Below are 17,813 nucleotides of genomic sequence, written 5' to 3' on the forward strand. Positions count from 1 at the left end.
ACTCCTGAACTCAGTTGATCCACCCACCTCAGCTGATCCACCCACCTCAGCCTCCCAAAGTGCTGGGATTACAGGTGTGAGCCACCATGCCCAGCCTCAATCTTCTTTCTGTTCTCAGCGTCTTGTATTTTTTTGCCAAATGAATGAATTAATAGTGTCATTGAGGCCAAAGGTTTCCCACTACTAAGGTTCTATTTCAATTTTCACAGAGAAAAATATACCACAAATAATTGAATTCTTAACTGTAGTCATCCAGAAGAAATCAAAGTGTATTTTTTTTTTTGAGAGAGAGAGAGAGAGTCTCACTGTATTGCCCAGGCTGGAGTGCAGTGGCACAATCTTGGCTCACTGTAACTTCTGCCTCCTGGGTTTAAGCGATTCTCCTGCCTCAGCCTCCCAAGTAGCTGGGATTACAGGCGCCCACCACCACGCCCAGCTAGTGTTTGTATTTTTATTAGAGATGGAGTTTCACCATGTTGGCCATGCTGATCTTGAACTCCTGACTGTGTGATTCATCCACCTCAGCCTCCCAAAGTGCTGGGATTATAGGTGTGAGCCACCGCACCCAGCCCAAAGTGAATTTCTTTCCAAAATTGGATTGGTAACATCACCTTGAAATATAGTTTCACATCATGTTTTAAAAAAAATGAAGCCAGGCGCGGTGGCTCAAGCCTGTAATCCCAGCACTTTGGGAGGCCGACGCAGGTGGATCACGAGGTCAAGAGATCGAGACCATTCTGGTCAACATGGTGAAACCCCGTCCCTACTAAAAATACAAAAAATTAGCTGCGCATGGTGGCACATGCCTGTAATCCCAGCTACTCAGGAGGCTGAGGCAGGAGAATGGCCGAACCCAGGAGGCGGAGGTTGCGGTGAGCCAAGATCACGCCATTGCACTCTAGCCTGGGTAACAAGGCCGAAACTCCATCTCAAAAAATAAATAAATAAATATAAATATAAATAAAATTTTAAAAATGAAACATTTTCTGTCCCACAGAAGCCTGTACCTGCTCACCACCAGAGGAGGCTTTGTGCTTACTTATTGCAAAGCCAGTTATGTAAAAACCATGTAAAAGAAAAATATTATTCTCTATTCTTGTTTTTTCCTTTAGTGAAAATTAGAAGTGTAAAAAATGCTAAATATGGCCAGGCACGGTGTCTCATGCTTATAATCCCAGCACTTTGGGAAGCCAGGGCAGGTGGATCACCTGAGGTCAGGAGTTTGAGACCAGTCTGGCCAACATGGTGAAACCCCTTCTCTAGTAAAAATACAAGAAATTAGCCAGACATGGTGATGGCACCTGTAATTCCAGCTACTCAGGAGACTGAAGCAGGAGAATCACTTGAAACCTGGAGGCGAAGGTTACAGTGAGCCAAAATTGCACCATTGCACTCCAACCTTGATGACAGAGCAAAACTCCATCCAAAAAAAACAAAACAAACAAAACAAAAACCTCACGTGCAGACCAGTAGGAGAATAGTTTAATTACCACATAAGGTTCATGGGTGCACGTAAAACAAAAAAAGAGAAGAGGCATTTTATTTTATTATTATTATTTTTTGAGACGGAGTTTCGCTGTTGTTACCCAGGCTGGAGTGTAATGGCACGATCTCGGCTCACTGCAACCTCCGCATTCTGGGTTCAAGCAATTCTCCTGCCTCAGCCTCCCGAGTGGCTGGGACTATAGGCGCGCACTACCATGCCCAGCTAATTTTTGTCATTTTTAGTAGAGAGAGGGTTTCACCTTGTTGACCAGGATGGTCTCAATCTCTTGACCTCGTGATCCACCCGCCTTGGGCTCCCAAAGTGCTGGGATTATAAACGTGAGCCACCGTACCTGGTGGAGAAGAGGCATTTTAATATGTTCCAAGCTTCACTCACAACAATCAAATTTTCATGTGGAAGATAGGATGATACTCCTCTCTGGCTTCTTGTAGACATCCAGAGGTATAAGACAAATCAAACATGGCAATCATGGCTGAGCGTGGTGGCTCACACCTATAATCCCAGCACTTTGGGAGGCCGAGGCAGGCAGATCACGAGGACAGGAATTCAAGACTAGCCTAACCCACATGGTGAAACCCTGTCTCTACTAAAAAAAAAAAAAAAAAAAAAATACAAAAATTAGCTGGGCGTGGTGGCATGTACCTGTAATCCCAGCTACTTGGGAAGCGGAGACAGGAGAATGGCTTGAATCCATGAGGCAGAGGCTGCAGTAAGTTGAGATTGCGCTGCTACACTCCAGCCTGGGCAAAAGACCAGACTCTGTCTCAAAAAAAAAAAAAAAAAATTGTCAGCCAGGCATGGTAGCTCATGCTTGTAATCCAAGCACTTTGGAGGCCAAGGTGGGTGGATCACCTGAGGTCAGGAGTTCAAGACCAGCTTGACCAACATGGTGAAACCTCGTCTTTAAAAAAAAAAGTATAAACAGTATTAAAAAAAATTGTCAATCACTACGTTAGCAAGGCTTGAAGCAGTAATATAAGTAGTTTAGCCCATGACTTCTGGTTTGTGAATATCACCATCACTTATATTAGCTGAGACATTAGGCAAATTTACTCACCTCTCTGACACTTCAGTTGCCTCACTAGTAAACTAGGGTAAAAATAGAATTTATTCTTTAGGGCTATTGTGATGATCACATAAAGACCCTTACATATGTTAGTTATTATTTCTGACAGCCTGTCAAAATCTTGCATATATGTATATTTTTTCTTTCAAGATTCAAAGCAGCTGGACACAGTGGCTCAAGCCTATAATCTTGGAATTTTTGGAGGCCAAGGCTATCGCTTGAACCCAGGAGTTCAAGACCAGCCTGAGCAACATAGTGAGACTCTGTCTCTACAATTTTTTAAATTAGTGCAGTGGCTCACGCCTGTAATCACAGCTGCTTGAGAAGCTGAGATGGGAGAATTGCATGAGCACTGGTGGTTGACATGCAGTGAGCTATGATCATGCCAGTGCACCCCCAGCTTGGGTAACAGAGTAGAACTCTCAAAAAAAGAAAAAGAAAAAACATTCGAAGCATTTGACTCTGTCAAATCATTTGTTCATTTAATCACTGGACAAATGTTTACCGGGAAAGGCACTGGTGGTGCCAGGGATATATTAGTGAACAAAAGCAATAGACATTTCCCAGTCCTAAAGATTACATTCTGATGGGTAGAAAAACATTAAGCAACTAATTGGCCAATTACTCATGTAATTACCATTGTGATAAATGCTTTGAAGAGGATATACAGGATATTATTAAAGTTTGTTAGTTGCAGAAATGAGCTCATCTGGAGGACTGAAATTGGGCAGCTCAGGAGGGAGAGTGGGCTACCTAAAGGAAGTCATTTTGAACTGAAATCCGAAGTATGAGTGCACATTAACCAGGAGATTTTGGAAGACAGGTTGGGAAGAGTAAGTGTTCCAGGCAAAAGTAAGTTACATGGGGAAACATACAACCCTCACATTTCAGTGGCTTAACATGACACAGGTTTATTTCTCATTCACTTCATAGACTATATGCCATTCAGAGGTGTGAGGGGTTGTTGGTTCTGCTCCATATATGTAATGGTTACTGCCGAGTTTAAAACGGGGAAACTGAGGCCAGTATAAGAACAATCAGATGCCAATTTTTTTTTTTTTTGAGACGGAGTTTCGCTCTTGTTACCCAGGCTGGAGTGCAATGGCGCGATCTCGGCTCACCGCAACCTCCGCCCCCTGGGTTCAGGCAATTCTCCTGCCTCAGCCTCCTGAGTAGCTGGGATTACAGGCACATGCCACCATGTCCAGCTAATTTTTTGTACTTTGAGTACAGACGGGGTTTCACCATGTTGACCAGGATGGTCTCAATCTCTTGACCTCGTGATCCACCGGCCTTGGCCTACCAAAGTGCTGTGATTACAGGCTTGAGCCACCGCGCCCGGCCAAGGCTCTGATGCCAATTTATTTATCTCCCTGGCGAAGTTCTGTGGTCCTAAGGAAAGCGCTTGACTTCTCAGGGCAGGGGGTTCTATGGGGGTTAGAGGGGGGCTGGCCTAGGATGCATGGGGTGGGCTGCCATTGAGTAAGGCTTGGCGGGATTTCGTCAATGTTTGCGGGTTCAGCTGCATAGTTGTTCAGTGCTGAGGTTCAAATGCACAGCTTGGTGCTGAGAGTGCATAGTCTAGTGTTGAATATAGACCTGGGGGCAGAATGCAGAAGTGGGCAAGGGGAGCCTGCATGGAGGAGCCAGATGCTGAGTAATGTGTTCTGCCTGATAAACTGTTATCAGGCATAGAGAGGGGTGAGTGTTGTTCATCTGACTCTTAGCAAGGCTATCAGCCTTACATCAAAGCCATTCAAGAGCTCAGGATCTTCCCATCCAGGGGCTAGAGATCTCCATTAGATCCTCTGAGTGCAGCCAACAAATTTCAATATGCCCACAGATTACCTGGAGACCTTGTTAATAACACAGGTTCTGATTCAGTAAGTCTAAGGTCTGAGGTTCTGCACTTGTGTCAAATACTGATAACTGCTAGTTTCTCTAGCCTCCATTCTGACTAGCAAGGACGGGGAGAATCTCTCAAATGGTTTTAAGGGTCAGGTGCAGAAAGACTCGAATCATTTCTGTTCACATTTCATTGGCTAAACCTTAGATACATGATCACCTAGGTGCAGGTCCTAAGGAAAGTGCTTGACTTCTCAGGGCAGGGGGTTCTAGCTTGAAAACCTAGTTTGGCAGTGTTCCAGGGAAGAGAGACCCTCCCTTACCTCACAGATTAGTGAAAAATAAACCAATCTTTGCCACAGATTGGGACCATTCCAGTTTCAAGGAGAAAATCACCACAGTCTAGAACCCCAAACACAGGAGAGCATGGCATGTTTGAGGAACATAAGAAAGTTCAGTTTGGCCAGGAGCGGTGGCTCACACCTGTAATCCCAGCACTTTGGGAGGCCAAGGCGGGTGGATCACGAGGTCAAGAGATCAAGACCATCCTGGTCAACATGGTGAAACCCCGTCTCTACTAAAAATACAAAAAGTTAGCTGGGCACGGTGGCATGTGCCTGTAATCCCAGCTACTCAGGAGGCTGAGGCAGGAGAATTGTGAAGCCAGGAGGCAGAAGTTGCGGTGAGCCGAGATTGCACTCCAGCCTGGGTAACAAGAGCAAAACTCCGTCTCAAAAAAAAAAAAAAGTTCAGTTTGACCAGAACCTAGCTTGGGAGAGGGCCAGTGCCAGATAAATCTGGAGAGGTAGCATGAGCCAGAGCCTGCAAGACCTGGCGGGGTTCTGGAAAGATAATGAAAATTCATTAAGGGTGTTAAACAGGAAAGTGATGTGATCAGATATGTGTGTGCTGTTTTTTTTGTTTTTGTTTTTTAGATGGAGTTTTGTTCTTGTTGTCCAGGCTGGAGTGCAGTGGTGTGATCTCAGCTCACTGTAACCTCCAGGTCCTGGGTTCAAGTGATTCTCCTGCCTCAGCCTCTGAGTAGCTGGGACTACAGGCGCTGGTCACCACGCTCAGCTAATTTTTGTGTTTTTAGTAGAGATGGGGTTTCACCATGTTGGCCAGTTTGGTCTCGAACACCTGACCTCAGGTGATCCACCTGCCTCAGCCTCCCAAAGTGCTGGGATTACAGGTGTGAACCACCATGCCTGGCTTCAGCTTTGTGTTTTTGAACATTCATTCTGACTGCAGCATGGAGAGTGGATGGTGAAGGGAATGAGGGTGAGTAGAAGAGCACTCAGAACTTATTGCAATTGCCAGTGAGAAGTGACAGGATTTTAGATATGATGAAGTCATCTTATGCTACCTAAGGCAGATAAGATGACAAGTTGACTATTCCTGCCCATCTCTCTGAGTCTTTTTGAACGTCTACTCTTTTTTTTGGAGACAGAGTCTTGCTCTGTTGCCAGGTGTCAGGTTGGGGTGCAGTGGCGCAATCTCAGCTCACTGCAACCTCCACCTCCTGGGTTCAGGCAATTCCCCTACCTCAGCCTCCTGAGTAGCTGGGACTACAGGCGTGCGCCACCACACCCAGCTAATTTTTGTATTTTTTTTTTTTTGAGACGGAGTTTTGCTCTTATTACCCAGGCTGGAGTGCAATGGCGTGATCTCGGCTCACTGCAACCTCTGTCTCCTGGGTTCAGGCAATTCTCCTGCCTCAGCCTCCTGAGTAGCTGGGATTACAGGCACTCACCACCATGCCCAGCTAATTTTTTGTATTTTTATTAGAGACGGGGTTTCACCATGTTGACCAGGATGATCTTGATCTCTTGACCTCGTGATCCACCCACCTCGGCCTCCCAAAGTTCTGGGATTATAGGCGTGAGCCACTGCGCCCGGCCCTAATTTTTGAATTTTTAGTAGAGACAGGGTTTCACCATGTTGGCCAGGATGGTCTTGATCTCTTGACCATGTGATCCACCTGCCTCAGCCTCCCAAAGTGCTGGGATAACAGGTTTGAGCCACCGTGCCTGGCTGAATGTCTACTCTTAAATTATACAATCCACACTTCATGTTCACTAATTTGTAGTATTTGATTCAGTATCTACTGTACATAAGATTCTACTGGACATCAAAAATATAGGACTTTATCCCAGTTTTCTAGGACAGTGCTGTATGATAGAACTTTTTGAAATGAAGGAAACAGTCTGTATGTGCTCCGTTCAATATGGGTAGGTGGTTTATGAGTTATTCACTCTAAAAAGCTGAATACTAGTTCCCTATCAAACTAGTATCTAGGGGAACAAAATCAAGATTCTGAGTGGAAAATGTTGACATTTTCATATGGTTTCCTGCTTTTTTTCTATCAGTTTCAGGAGCTGAATTTTTCAGCATTAGGAGCAATAATCTGTGGGATGCTGTTAGTATAATTGTTATTTGGAATTGAGATTAAAATGTACTATATCACATACAGGTGTATTTTGCAGCAATAATAAAAATGTAGAACACCATTTCTTTTCACAAATGAATTATTCTGTCTTTGCAGGCCATGGGAATTATTACTGAATAGGCCTTTCATTTTCCAGTTTTAGATTTTATATACTTAGAAGAGTATTTTCAGTTAAAAAAAAAAGTTTTGTTTTTACAAATCTTAAAGAGCTCACTCTGAGATAACTGAGAAAAAGATGGCATTTTTATTGACAGAGCAAGCATTACGACATCGTGACTAAAGTAGCTATGACCCAGTCTCTCAATAACTTGTTACAGATGTGTTATATGTGCTATAGCTAGCACAGTAGAGAAATGCATTTACCTAGGGTCAGAAAGATGAATCTATGTTTCAGTTTTGTCCTTGCTGGCTGGAGGAACTTGAATAATTCACTTGGTATTGTAGGAATTGTTCCCAGGACACAGATTCTAAGACAGATGTTGGTGTTCAGGTGTTTATTAGAGAGAACTTTGGGATGAGCAGCTGTGGAAGGGAAAAGAAGGAAGCAGGATTGGGCAGAGGAGCAGTTGAGCTGAGATAGCCTCAACTACCCCACTGCAGCTCTGGAGCTAGAATGTTCCTGCAGATTTATCCTATGTTGGATCTTTATACCTCTTAGTCACTGGGTGCAGGATACATACTGGGAGGGTGTGACCTCAGGAAGGCAGTTTTTGCACCTTAGTCTCTCTCTCTTTCTTTATTCCTTTTCTTTCTTTCTCCTTCTTTCCCTCCCTCCCTCCTTCCTTCCTTCCTACCCTTTCTTCCTCCCTCTCTTCCTTTCTCTCTTTCTTTCTTTCTTTTTGAGACAGGGTCTCCCTCTGTCATCCAGGCTGGAGTGCAGTCATACAATCTCAGCTCAGTGCAACCTCCACTTCCTGGGTTCAAATGATTCTCATGCCTCAGCCTCCTGAGTAGCTGGGATTACAGGTGCCCACATCTGGTAATTTTTGTATTTTTAATAGAGATGGGATTTCACCATGTTGGTCAGGCTGGCCTTGAACTCCTGACCTCAAGTGATCCACCCACCTTGGCCTCCCAAAGTGCTGGGATTACAGTTGTGAGCCACCACGCCTGGCCTGCACATGAAGCTAATTTCTGAAGAGATCCACAGCTGAACACTGCTTACTGACAAGTTCCCTCTGAAGCTGGGATGAGTCCTTTTTTCACAGTGGACCCAGGTGGGGAAATAACTATTCATCCCACCTGACTTCTGTGAGCTTCAGTTTTCTTATAAATACTGTATGAAGACTGAATGCAATGCCTGTAATACACATAACCTAGTGCTTAGAACTTCATTAACTCACAAAAACACTATGATTATTATCATTACTCAAAAGGTAGCAGTTGACACAGGTATTTTCACATTATCTGTTCAGACAGAAATACAGATGCTTTCAGCATAAAATTATTCATAAATGCCTGTCAGATAACATAGCTGTAACAACTTCTTGAATATCTAGTATTTTGTTTGTTTGCTTGGAAAGAAAAGTCCAAGGTATTTTTGTGGCAAATTAGGGAAGGCAGGATTGTGTAAAGATACAAAGATACTGGAGTGTCTCACAGAATTCTCAGACAGGAATCCAGATGGATGTTAGGAGCAATTGACATAGGAAGACATAATGGTTTATTCCACGTGTTTATCTCTGCTTTCTAAAAGCAGCAGCATCACTGAAACATATTTATGTTTGCTTTTTCTCCTTTCTTGTCTGCAGATCACCTTCCTTCACTTCTTTGGTCTCCCATGGCAGAAAATACGGTAGTGACAGTGTCCAAGCTTTACATATTAGATCCAGCATCCAAGCAGTTCTGAAATCCCTGGAGGGCTCTGACTGGTTTGGCTTAGGTCAGGTGTCCAGCCCTGAATTTAGAAAAAAATTATTTTGCAGGTTATGAATACATTCACATGATCTGTTTCAATGGTGATCATTTTTCACTTCAAATATTCAAGGAGATGGAGCCATCTCTCTGGCAAGAAAATTGGTTATAAAAATAAGTGACACTGGTATAAGAGAGATCAAACTCAACTATTCTCAAGACAGAGAAAGACTCTATGGTTCTTAACTAATATTTACTAGTTATACTCTTCCAGATAGATGGTATTCTTTCTCAGTATATGTTGTTTAGAGTTGACACTGTGGTAGAATTCAGAAATGAGTGATAGGAGTTCTGGTTACTATTTCTAACTCTTAAATCACTGCCATTAAAATAGAGGTAGTTGTAAAAATTTAGTAAAATACTATTTATATATTTACAGCTACTAAATTTATGTTGTTTCTTAAGAATCAGTGGTTAGACTCAAATTTATTTATAACATCTAAATTTAATTTTAAAAATCTATTGATGTATAATGGCTGTGCATATTTTGTGGGTACATATGGTATTTTGATAGCTATATAGAAGGTGTAATGAAGCAATCAGGGCAAGTGGAATATCCATCACCTCAAACATTTATCCTTTTGTGTTTGTGTGGAATATTAATATTACAATTCTTTTCTAGCTATTTTGAAATACACAATAAATTATTGTTCACTATAATTTTCCTACTGTACTATTAAATGCTAAAACTTATTCCTTCTGTATTTTTGTGTCCCTTAACCAACTTCTCTTCATCCCCCTCTTCCCTTCCCAGCCTCTGGTAACCACATTTCACTCTGTCCCCATGAGATTTACTTTCTGAGTTCCTGTGTATGAGTAAGAACATGTGATGCCTAAAGTTAAACATTATGCTGAAAAGAAAATATTTACATAGACTCCTCCAACTTATCCCGGTGCTCATGCAGGTGTTCTCCCTTAAGGAATGTTTATCTTTCTGAATCAGCCATCACTCTTGCCTTGGCCCTTATCTTCCCTGAGAGCTAAATCCAGGCGAATGAACTGAAGTGAAAGAAGGGAGCGCAGTGTTATTGGCAAAATGGTTATTAATAGGCAGCAATGGGACCAAGATGAAAATAGTTTTGTGAACTGAGGAGGTGGAGGCTCCTGGCCTCCATCCATGAGCTCAGATAAGTGGAAGCATCTTCTCTGGAGAGACTGGCAAGGGTGCTGGTTCAGTTTCTGCAGGGTCGGAGAAGGCAGAGACCATGATGATGTGTTGCAGCGACAGGTAGGGCCTTGTGAGCTCACAGTGGGGCATGGGTCGTTAACGACAATATAAAAAGGAGGGTACTTGCTGACATCTCTTATTTTCATCTTTGATTTTTCTTCTAATGACTAGCCATGTCATACACATTAAGAATTGTCATTTAGGAAAACAGTGACTATGTATTTTACAAATACAAGATTGAAAAGGCTACATATTTCCCTCTTTTGACACTTGTCATTCTTATTCAGCTTATTTGTGTCTGTAGAGTATGTGTAATTTTTCCATGTGCAAAAATGTTGTTCATGTGTAATAGACTGACTTTATCATATATTTGAGCAAAACTGAAGAAATAATAAGCAACATTGACATTTGTGCAGAAATATAATAAATGTGTAACCATGGTGCTCATTATGTTAAAAGCTCATTTTCTTCTGCTTTCGAAGAATCGACCTAATGTGTTTGACATTTGAAATATAAATAACCCCAGAACTTTGGGGGGCCAAGGTGGGCGGATCACCTCAGGCCAGTTGTTTGAGACCAGCCTGACCAACATGAAGAAACTCTACCTCTACTAAAAATACAAAATTAGCCAGGGATGGTGGTGCATGCCTGGAATCCCTGCTACCTGGGAGGCTAAGGCAGGAGAGTCACTTGAACCTGGAAGGCAGATGTGGTGGTGAGCCAAGATCACGTCATTGCCCTCCAGCCTGGGCAAGAAGAGTGAAACTCCAGCACAAAAAAAAAAGAAAAAAAAAAAAAAAGAAATAACTCAGAAGATCTTAGAGATAATATAATGAAATAAACTTATTGAATGTTATCTGTTTTAAAAATGTCAGCATTGCTTTGTAAATACGTTACTTGACATTGCAGCATTTTCAAAAGATTAACTATACTTTTGCAATCTTAAAACATTTTGAATTTTCTTTCTGAGTTTTTCCACAGTTTACTAGGGAAAGAAGCATAAAAGGAAAACAATGGAAATGTTTTGTTGTAAAGGTGACCTAACAGTAAATTTAAATATAGGGAATTGGGCACTGTGTTGAATGTCTCCATTATTAGCACATAAGCGATCTTAAATAAATGTCTAGTGCATTAGACACTCTTTAACACAAGGTTATCAGGACTCTGCTTCCAAGGGCAGGCTGGCAACATATTTCAGGAAGGATGTGATGATTCTAACGTAGCCTTTGAGCTATGCGAGCAATACAGCAGTGAAGACTCATGAACATTGTTCCCTTCCTTTCTGCTCCCCAAGCCCCAGAAATGTTAGGGGACAAGAAGGAAAGAAAAGCCTGTGCTGCATATTTTCCAGGAACCAAATAGCATCAAAGGGCAGTATGATACTACAAACTTTGCTTAATAAAACAAACTGACACAATTAAATGACCACTGAAAATAAACATTGTGGTTTCAAAACTTTATTGATTTAGGATGAAGTTTTCATATTATGCACTGTCTTAATGTGGGACTATTCCCTTTCTTTTTGCTTATTTAATAAATATCTGTTAAGCACCTGTATCCACTAGGCACTGTTTTAGGTGCTGGTGCTTCAGTGGTAGACAGAGCCCCTGCACTCATACAGTTCTCACTTTGTGGGTTGGGAGGCAGACAGCAAATCAGTAAACAGACACACATACACAACACAATTTCAAATGCCAGGTGTTTAAAGCATTCCGCCTGATTTTTCTGAGGAATAGGGGCAAATAACTTTCTGCTGCCTTAGATCTGTGCTGACTAGGACACAGATCTACACAGATCTTACAAACTACGATTGGTAAGAGACTATGGTTACTCAGAAATATACAGGTGTATTTATATATATACATGTATTTTTTTATTTTAGATATTTTTATTTCTCCAAATTTGATATTTATCAGGAGTGACTGAAATAAAAAATATAATTGAGTCCCATCATCATCATGGAAATGGCTTTAAGAGAAAACTGGTCAGATGAATATTATTGCTTCCCATTTTCAACCAGTAAATAGTTGCCACAGATAAATTGACAGCCAGGAGTCTGTCGAGAATGCTCAAGATATGTTATATAATACAACATGCCTGTTCACGGGGGGAACATTCCCAGGAAATAACTTATGTGTACTTCTTGATTTCATCATACAAGACAAGTACAAAAGCACCACCCATGCCTCGGAGAACATTGGACCATGCACCCTTGAAGAAAGCTTTGCCTCCTTCATCACGAGCAATCTTCCTCCAGCAGTCAAGTGTGCCTGTGTACATGATGTCAGTTCCTTTGCGCCCCGACTGCATCATCATGTGGCGGCGAACAGTGTCAAATGGATAGGAAGTCAACCCAGCAACAGCAGTGACAGTCTGTGCGATCATCCAGCTGATAACGATGTGAGTGTTCTTGGGATCTGGAAGCATTCCCTTTGCAGTGTCATAGATACCGAAGTAGGCAGCTCGGTAGATGATAATACCCTGCACAGACACATTAAAGCCTTGATACAGGCCCTTAATCCCATCAGATTTGTAGATCTTAACCAGGCAGTCGCCGAGGCCTCGGAATTCCCTTTCAGCTCCAGCTTTACCCACATCTGCTGCTAGACGGGTACGGGCAAAATCAAGAGGGTACACAAAACACAAGGATGTGGCCCCAGCAGCACCGCCTGATGCCAGATTCCCTGCAAAGTAGTGCCAAAACTGGGTCCTCTTGTCCACACCACCCAGGAAGATCTGCTTGTATTTATCTTTGAAGGCGAAGTTAAGGGCCTGGGTGGGGAAGTATCTGATGACATTAGCCAGGTTACCGCGCCAGAAGGACAGGATTCCCTGCTCCTCGGGAATATGGACCACGCAGTCTATAATACCCTTGTATTGCTTATCTGCAGTGATCTGCTTGCTGGCATGCTGTACCTGCAGCAGCAGCTTGACCCGCTCAATGGGCGCTACCGCTGTCTTGGAGATGGCTGCGGCCACTCCACCTGCCAGGAAGTCCTTGGCAAAGGACACAGCGGCATCTGTCATGTTGAAAGGAAAGAGGAGGCAGGCTTGCTGCAGGACGGGACTGGGCCGGGAACCGGCTTTGACTCCGGGGCTGCGGGCATATATATATATTTTTTTGAGACGGAGTTTCGCTCTTATTACCCAGGCTGGAGGGCAATGGCGCGATCTCGGCTCACCGCAACCTCTGCCTCCTGGGTTCAGGCAATTCTCCTGCCTCAGCCTCCTGAGTAGCTGGGATTACAGGCACGTGCCACCATGTCCAGCTAATTTTTTTTGTATTTTTAGTAGAGACGAGGTTTCACCATGTCGACCAGGATGGTCTCGATCTCTTGACCTTGTGATCCACCTGCCTCGGCCTCCCAAAGTGCTGGGATTACAGGCTTGAACCACCGCGCCCAGCCAGGTGTATTTATATTTTTATTACACATATACAATCAATAAGGGCCCTGGGCATTTGATTTTTATTTTATTTAAATGATAAAATGGGTCTAGTAATGTTCGTTGTCATAGTTACGAGTGCTGATTTAATGTTAGGGAATTTACTTCACATTTTAGCACAGGAAAAGTGTGGACTTATTATCTGTAAATTAGAAACACAGAATAAAACCTAATTCAATTACTTGTTCTGGTATCAGAATCAGCATATGTGAATTATATTTGCATTTGCTGAATTATAATGAAGTTCTTAACAAAACGAGAGGTATTAAAGGCCCACGGCAATGGTTCTTAAACTTCACCGTGTACTTAGGAATTACCCATGAACACTGATAAAAGGCAGATTGTAGGGCTCAGACATAGCACATTCTGATTCTTTTATGTGTTCACTATTGCTCAGGAATCTGGGTTTTCAATAAGCATCCTGAGTGATTCTAATAAAGATGGTTCTGGAACCCCACAGAGACCCATTGTCTTGTTGGGTTGTATCAGATATACATGAGTTGATTTTTTTCTTTTATTTTTCAATGACACTCCAGTAACTCCAAAGGGAACAATTTTAAGTACTCTCTGAAATACGTATCTAGGAATCAGTAGTGGAATATCTTTTACACAAGGCTTAAGAGAGCAGTTTTATGCCGTAAGACCAAAGTTCCTGGCTCCTGTCCTGGAATAACGTAGTATTGTTTAATTGATTACCAGGTGGACGCAAACCAAAAAAACATAAATATGTATAGAATTAGAGAAATACTGTCAGAAGGTTGGAGTCTAACAGTGCCTGGAATTTTCAAAATCAATCAGAGTCATAATTTTAAATGTTGCACAAAGTAATACCGTAATCCAAATGATAAGTTATGCATTCATTTATTTAACTTTCATTCATAAAAATCTTTATATAATTACTGCCTGTTCTTTTGAAATCCTTTCCTACTGCGTAGTTTGTAAAAGTTCAAAATAGATCAAAACTAGCTGTTAGCCTATTTATTTCTGTAAACACAAAACTCTGTTAATGCTCTTAGGTGAAGTAAGCCCAAATATAGGCTATGTTCTGTCATGTATGACTAAAATAAAAATTCAGCCTAAGGAAATCCCCTTTTGCAGACATTATTTGTTCTACAAAAAGTACAAAAGTTAGCTGGGCGTGGTGGCGCACAGAGACTGTATCTCCACGCTGCCTATTCTAGGTTGCAGTGTGTTCCCAACACACATCTTTAATGGTTTAAAATGATATTTCAATTTTTTTCCTTCAGTTTGTATGCTCTGCCAGCTGTATGCTTCCTCTGCACATTTCCAAAGTGAAGAAAATGAAAAAATCTTTTTTTCTAATACTGTATTAATAGAGAAATCTAGATTTTTGGATTAATATTCTTTAATAAGCACCTAACTCAACAGGTTGCTCTCTAATTGATTACAGTTCCCACTGGAACGCTTCCCCAGGTTGACCGAAGGTCCAGGGTTTTTTTCTTATTCTTCTTTCCATCCTCTATTCAGTTTCAGTTGGGAATCTACCAAACTAAGATTACATTGACCACTCAATTTTAGGCAGAAAGGGACTGCACAGATTAGCTCAACTGCCTCCTTTTCAAAGAAACTATAGCCCACGGACCGATTTACTAAAATGGGTGTATTCTTCTTATCCGTGCTGTCCTATTGTTCAAGATCCCAGACTAGTCATAAAGCAAATGGTACAACTGCGAGCTGATGGGAATTTCTGGAATGGGTTTAAGTGTGAGGGAGACAAAGGCCTAGTGGCAAGGTCAGCTCTGGAAGTAGATTACTTAGATTCCAATTTACTTAGTTGTGTGTTCTTGGGCAAATTACATAACTTTTCTGTGCCTCAATTTATTTGAAAGATGGTGTGTAATATCTATCTCACAGCATAATTGTGAGGATTATTGAGCTATTCTACCAAAAGTATTAAAACATGAGGTTAAACTCCCAGTAAACAGTATTTTACCCAAATTACAAACTGCGAAACCCTTAAGTCTTGAGCTCTCAAGGGGCATTAGGAACCCTCCTGTGGTATTTCTCTTCCAAAAGTTTGCTGAACAAAAGTTGATGTTGTATTTTCAAAGAGCTCAAATGGATTTCTTTTATGAAGTTTGGGGCAAATGAATTATATATGACCCTCCCTCAACACCCAGAAGGTATGTGGACACGCAGAATTCAAAAGTCTGAGGGTGACTGTGCTTAAGGGGTGAAACAGCCTGTTTCAGGAGGAAGGCAGGACGTTCAATCACAGCGCCTGGCGACCAAAGAACTGAACTTTAACACAGCAAAGGTGAGTCGGTCTCCCCGCGACCACAGGCAACCAACCCAGGAACACCTCCCTCCACCTGGAAGGCCCAGGTGCAGCTGGAGGGCGACTTTTGAAAGGGTCAGACCACGGGATTGTCCTTAACTTTGGGCTTTTACACAGTAGTTTAGAAGACGAAGGGGCTTTTCAGGTAGGTTTGGTTTTCCGTCCTCCTCCTCCTCCCAGGGCCGCGCTTGGTCCCCAAAGTCCCCAGCGATGCTTGGGACGTCCCTCACTTCGCTCCTTTTCCTTGGGGCCACCGCGCGCCCCTAGGTTGCCTGCCATCCCTCCTAGAGAGAGGTGGATGGCCGCGACATTCCAGGGAGGAGAAACGGAGGAGATTGAGGGGGCAAAGATGCCCTTCTAACGTCCCACCCCGTGAAGGCATCAGGCTACGCCCGCGAGGCGCCCTCAGGCTACAGCCTTCGCAGCGCTTCCTTCCCTCGCCCCGCCCCTCTGCGCGGGGGAAGGGCACTGGGCGGCCGGCGCTCTCTGATTGGCTGCCGTGTCAGGGTTCCACGCAGCGATTGTGCCGTGGGCGGCCTTCGGCGCCTGCGTGGGCAAGGTGGGGAACCGGCTTGGTAGTTGCTGAAGTTGGAGGCGGGGGAGTGCTCCCTCGCAGCGAGTCTCGGCGGTGGCCGACAGGAAAGTTGAGAGCAGTCGCAAATATGAGCCTTTCGGTCGCCCTCCAGCACCACCATCCTGGACTCCACCCTGTCGCGGACCCTCAGTGACGCGGTGCAGCTGCCACTATACCAGGTGGGTTCAGGAACCGGGAGGCACCCAGGCGTCCGGCACGCGCCCTCGCCGCCCTTTGCGGCTTTGGTACCGCCAGACCGGGGACCTGGGACGGGGGTGGGGACTGGGTCCCGCCGCCCCTGAAAGGGTGGGGACGACAAGCCTGTCTCGGAGACCTCTCGCTCCCGCCATCCTCCTCCCTGCCTCCGCGGCGTGCGCCCCAGACCCCCATCCACCACCCAGGGCCGGGGTGGTCCAGGCGTTGGTGCCGGCCACAGCCCCCGGGGAGGGTCTTCATATAGACTTGAGGGTGTGCGTGCTGGTCCCTGCCTTCTGCCTCAATGGGGCTGGGACTAGGCAGGGTGCACAGGCTGGGATGTAGACGGGCGGAAGGCTGTGCTCCGGGGAGACCGGCGTGGTGGTGCCTGCCCCGCCAGTGGCGCTGAACGACCTCCGGAGAGGCTACTGCGTGGGTCTAGGTGTGAACGGTGCATTAGAGATGGCGTTTATGGGTGCGAGGGACACAGAAAGGCTTAAGTGCTCCTGGACTTTGGGGACAGTTTGCATTGGAGTGTGGTTTTAGGGAGACAGAGGCAACAGTCTGGGGAAGGCAGAGGTTATGAAGAAAAGTCAGAGGGAGTTATCCCCAGGATTCTAGCTGAGAAAGTTGCAGCCTTGTAGATAGAAGCAGCCACCCTTACCTCCTGGCCCAACCCTCAAAAAAGCACTTGGCAGTGTCCAGGGAAGGGTGGCATTTAAATGAGGCCAATTGAGTTTGATGGTTAAAGGGCCTAAGTGTTACTGAGAAATCAACAATATTGTGACGGGAAAATCAGGGCCATGTTTATTCAGCAAAGAAAGATTGGAAATATTGTGTTGGGAGAATTGAGAAGATTTAAGGAAGTTGTTGATTGGGGGTGTGGGAGGTAGAGTTAGGTGATTGCTCTAGCCCCATGCTAAAGGTAGACGACTTTGGAAATTTTGCTTACAGTTATTTCTAGCGCACTTAACCTAGAAGTTAAGTTCACTTTACAAGGGATACTGGTTCACTGTCCTTAGCCGGAATGTACGCCTGTTGTTTAGTCTTCGGGGATTTCATTTATAATATAGATTCTCTCTTGTCCAGACTGCTTTTCCTAGCAGCAAGCTGGAAACCTGACGTTGGGGTACGGGCTGCCTTGCGCTTTACTTTTTTTTTTTTTCCTGATAATAAAGGAACTGCATCATAAAATGTTGCTTTATGTGTTATTATGTTGGGGCGGGGGAATGATAACAGGGAATAAGAAGAGAAGCAGGGGTGAAAACACTCACTTTCCTCTTTAGAGAAGCTCCCTCACCCATCCCAACCCCTCAAGTCACACTCATGAAGATGAAGATGGGGACAGTCAT

At 43.8% G+C, this 17,813-nt stretch overlaps 2 pseudogenes across 2 annotated transcripts in view; one reads left to right on the forward strand and one right to left on the reverse strand.

Moving 5' to 3' along the window:
* Positions 1-11,390: 11,390 nt before the first annotated feature.
* LOC100409380 (ADP/ATP translocase 2 pseudogene) lies at positions 11,391-13,055 on the reverse strand (annotated as a pseudogene). Its single transcript, XR_013518965.1, has one exon. The product of XR_013518965.1 is annotated as an ADP/ATP translocase 2 pseudogene (transcript).
* Positions 13,056-16,226: 3,171 nt separating this feature from the next.
* Positions 16,227-17,813, forward strand: part of LOC100392686 (splicing factor 3B subunit 2-like) — a 48,576-nt pseudogene continuing 46,989 nt past the window's right edge. Inside the window, exon 1 of the transcript XR_013518966.1 lies at positions 16,227-16,445. The product of XR_013518966.1 is annotated as a splicing factor 3B subunit 2-like (transcript). The remainder of the gene's footprint in view (positions 16,446-17,813) is intronic.

Source organism: Callithrix jacchus, chromosome 6, assembly GCF_049354715.1.
Source record: "Callithrix jacchus isolate 240 chromosome 6, calJac240_pri, whole genome shotgun sequence".
NCBI classification, from domain to species: domain Eukaryota; kingdom Metazoa; phylum Chordata; class Mammalia; order Primates; family Cebidae; genus Callithrix; species Callithrix jacchus.